The following is a 4746-nucleotide window of genomic DNA, read 5'->3' as shown; positions in this document are numbered from 1 at the left end:
TGTGGAACAAAGACGGACCCATGTCCTGGGGCAGTCAGGGGCCTTTTGGGCGTATTCTCAAATCATGCGATAAACAGACAGTGACAGTAACGATTATACCTCTAATGTCACTTTAGTAGGTATTGATCATTGAAAACATTAGAAGACGGAAAATCTATCTAAATACATATACAAAAGAAGAAACTGACCTACTGACTGACATATTAACGCACAGCCGATACCGCTGGTCCTAGAGATTCCAAACACGTAGGTTCCTTATAAGGTGTAGAGGACTAAGAAAGGATTTTTCAAAATTCACCTCCTAAGGGGGTGAAATGAGGTTCTATTAAATCAAACAAGTGTTCACGATACAGATGCCTTTTAATCAATATTCTTAAGACTAACAAATACAATGTTTAAGCAAGATATGTTACCAGCACGAAGGTTCCGAACAAAGTGGCGCTCCGTACAAAAACATCAAACTCGTTACCTTCGCTCGGGCAAACTCGGAACTATTCGGCTTGCTTGCGAACCTTGTTACGAACTTCCGTGCTGGAATAACCCTAACTAATCATGTTAACATCTTTTTATATAAATCGGCTCAACACATAATAAACCTTAAATATATCACTGCCTAAATATATATATACAATTTTGTTTAGTTTTATTTATTTGTGCGACAACATCCGGCTATCCTGCGCACGCATCCGTCCTCGGTTGCGTTATAGTCTGGTGCATATCTGAGAACACACAACATAATATGTTTTAGTTTGTTATCCAAGTGACTAACATCAAAATTATGAGTTGTTATTCCATCGCCGGCCAACAACCCATAATTTTCTTTATTGTAGGCAAAATTCTCAAAGACAGTAACTTCTAGATGATTCCTAAATGGCACTATTCCTTCGACGGTTAGTGCATTTAGAAAACAAATTCGAATCACCAAAATAGTCACATAGTCCCAAGTAATCCCTTGCTGTTCCATCGACGGTCAGCTTATCATTCAGGACTATGTACCACTTTTAGATGTTCGAAGCTATTGCACCAGACAACATAATCAAATCGGAAGGCAAATATTTAGTCTCTGTAATATATGACATGTTCATAAGTTATCTGTATCAATAAAATAAATACCTGACAACATCCGTGTTTCCATTCTTGACCTTTAAATATCCATGTCCTTGATATGTATCCATGGTTTCATGTTTTCAACACAGGTTACACCCTCGTATCGCTTGTTTGATCGGTCGGCACCTCTCATATCTGCTATTTTATATCGATCATGACCTAAAACTTCTGTTACCTGAAAAGGACCTTTGAATACCGGTAATAATTTCGTGCTTTGTCCATCATTATTTTGGCTCGGTATTTTTATGACTACTAAATCACCTTCTTGAAATTCATGTGCATTTTTTCTTTTTGCATCAAAAGATTCCTTCTGTTTCTGGGCACTTTCCTTTATTTTTGTGTCTACGCTACTCCTTAGACTTGTGACATCAATTAGTCGTTCGTCATAATTGTCATAATTAATTTTATCGGCATCGGTTTGAAGTCTGTAGCCGAAAAACACCTCGCTTGTGACTGCATTCGTGGTTTTATTAATAGTACTGTTGATGCTTTGTTGAATGTTGTCAATGTGTTCATCCCATCGATTACTATCAGTGTTAGCACCCAAACTACGCAGAGCTTCCAAAATAGTCAAATTGTACCTTTCAACCTGTCCATTAGAGCGAGGCATAGCAGTGGCAATTACATGTTGTCTTATATTCTTATTTATACAGTAATCTCTAAATAACTTAGACGTAAATGCACTGCCCGCGTCGCATATCAACCTTCTAGGATTGCCAAATATTTTGAAAACTTTACTTAATTCACTTATTACGTTCTTACTTTTTGTATTACGAACGGGAGCAATAAAAACGAATTTTGTAAACGAGTCCACCATAACCAGTAAATATGCGTTTTTTTTGGTTGTTTTTATAAATGGGCCTAAATGGTCGATATGCAATGTATGGAATGGCCGTGCATATTTTGGTATCGGAAACAATTTACCTGGCTTCTTTCCATGTATATTTTTGAAGTAAATGCAGTTAAGAGCGCTTTCAAAAAATCTGCTTGCTCGCATTTCGACGCCGGCGGCGCTGGCGTGCGCCTGTGTGCAGACGCACACTATAACCAGAAGCATAACGATTGTAGCCTGCGGTACAGACATAGCGTGCGATCCTCTTCGAACAAACCTTACGTGCGGCTAGAGCGAAAGGGATAGCATTCATGGTCGGTACCGCCACGCCGTCAGTGGCGTTGCGGACTAACCATTATTGATACTTGCGTAAAAACACCACCATATATATTACATATTTGCATACATGATTTTGTGCATAAATACTTGACCTTTTAGTTTAATTATTAAACTCATCACAGTTTTTTTTATTAAAACGTGTGTAGCCTTGGAAGAAATAAATTAAAAAACTTTTATAATATAATAAATTGTGTATATAATATTGTCTTCTGTCACCGCGATAGTTACTCATGAAATAAATTTATGGAATCAGATTATATCGCGTATAATGAATATAATCCGTTTTCTTAGTTTTATTTCATTTTGTATATGATATGTTTTCTAGGTTCTTTTCCGTGAAGGAAAACATCGTGAGGAAACCGGACTTATTCCAATAAGGTCTAGTTTACCCTTTGGGTTGAAAGGTCAGATGGCAGTCGCTTTCGTAAAAACTAGTGCCTACGCCAAATCTTGGGATTAGTTGTCAAAGTGGACCGCAGGCTCCCATGAGCCGTGGCAAATGCCGGGATAACGCAAGGAAGATGATGATGTTTTCTAGGTACATATACAGAGTGGGGCCTGTAACAAAGGCGAAGAATTGAACTCTAGGCTATTCTCCTTAAGCCGTTTTCACACTATCCGATCCGATATCGGATGTCGGAAGCATTTCAATAGAAAAAATCCAAGATGGCGCCTGTAATGTATGGGATATCGGTCCGACATCCGATATCGGATCGGATAATGTGAAAACGCACTTATACTGATCAACATTTGTTCGGCGACTTTTAAAAATAACTTGTATTTTGATTTTTATCACCCTTGAAAGTTTTTTCTAAGAGGTAATGTATTGCGAATTCTGTTAAGTCTAAAGTGTGACAGACAACGTCAATGACAACAATAATGGCGTACATTGAAGCTAATATTTATTTTGTATGAAAAATTAAAAATTTAAAGACTTCATAATTTTTAAAAGTCACTGAATAAATGTTGATCAGTATAAGGAGAATAGCCTACAGTTCAATTCTTCGCCTTTGTTACAGGCCCCACTCTGTATACACCGTGTTTCACTTAACACTAAAAACCTGAAAACAGTTTGTTCAGAATCGAGAGTAGAATCGATTGAGCTATATCTTGATGGGGGTAATATTTTTATTTAAATTAGTATTATTAGTTATTTTTTACGTGCCCATTCTATTGTACTCGTAATACAACATTGTGTATATCGCATTGCTAGAGGTTGTTTACCTTTTTTCTGTATTTAGGGGTATTAATACTGGCCGGTTACTTGGACGATTATTTTTTCCGCTACTAGTTTGACGTTGTTTGTCAGTTTAATCTTAATGTTTATCATAAGTCATAACAAATTGAACTCGTACCTAATTACAACCTTGTCATTTTGAATATTGAGTTTATTTTCTTACTGCGATTACCTGTCCAATTTGAAGTTTACTGTGACAAAGCTTTAAAGTGTTTTACAGTGACATCTTAGCTGTCTATTGGTAAACCTTATGTCGTTGCAGTAACGTACACAAATAAATAGTCTTATGGTAGTTAGCAATTATTTTATTGAGTGTAGAGCTAAAAGTCGAGTAGAGCTGTACAGAAAATTAAAAATTCAATTAAAAAAAAAGTAACGATCAAATTAAAAGATGAGTTTAAAAAAATAAAAATCAGTTGGGGTGTCTGAGGTTTTGAGTGATACCGGAAACACCGTGTATAATGGAACTAAGATCGGTTTTCTTTAATTTTAAGTAGTTTTTTTTTATATTTAAAATGTAAGAGTTTTGACTTTTGAATGATTCACGGTTATTTTCATTAGACTTATATTCACGGTCTATATCCCGGTCAATATAAGTTTAATATTTAAAATGTGTTTTTAGGGTTTCGTAGTCAACTAGGAACCCTTATAGTTTCGCCATGTCTGTCTGTCTGTCCCTCCGTCCGTCCGTCCGTCCGCGGATAATCTCAGTGACCGTTAGAACTAGAGAGCTGAAATTTGGTACCAATATGTATATCAGTCACGCCGACAAAGTGCAAAAATAAAAAGTGGAAAAAATGTTTTATTAGGGTACCCTCCTACACGTACCTAAAGTAGAGAGTGATTTTTTTTTTCATTTCAACCCTAACGTATGATTTATTGTTGGATAGGTATTTAAAAATAAATTACTGAAATCGTTTTTTGATAATATTAATATTTTCGGGAATAATCGCTCCTAAAGAAAAAAAAAGTGTGTCCCCCCCCCCCCCTCTAACTTTTTAACCATATATTTAAAAAATATTTAAAAATCACAAAAGTAGAACTTTATAAACTTTCTAGGAAAACTGTTTTGAACTTGATAGGTTCTGTAGTTTTTGAAAAATATGGAAAACTACGGAAGAGCCGAGCGGCTATTTACCAACGCGGCTTTAAAACCCGGCCGAGAGCGTGTCGGGCCACGCTCAGTGTAGGCACTGAGCGTGACCCGACACGAAATATTATGTTGTTTTAA

General features: G+C 36.3%; 1 long non-coding RNA gene across 1 annotated transcript; it reads right to left on the bottom strand.

The window, feature by feature from the left end:
* Positions 1 to 341: 341 nt before the first annotated feature.
* Positions 342 to 1535, bottom strand: LOC125229048. Its single transcript, XR_007177363.1, has 2 exons — positions 1114 to 1535; positions 342 to 719 (listed from the first exon to the last, which is right to left on the bottom strand). It is a non-coding gene; the product is annotated as an uncharacterized LOC125229048 (long non-coding RNA).
* Positions 1536 to 4746: the final 3211 nt, after the last annotated feature.

This window comes from Leguminivora glycinivorella, chromosome 8 (assembly GCF_023078275.1).
Source record: "Leguminivora glycinivorella isolate SPB_JAAS2020 chromosome 8, LegGlyc_1.1, whole genome shotgun sequence".
NCBI lineage: Eukaryota > Metazoa > Arthropoda > Insecta > Lepidoptera > Tortricidae > Leguminivora > Leguminivora glycinivorella.
Note: the sequence above shows the minus strand (reverse complement) of the source record. Positions and strands in the feature narration are given on the sequence as shown.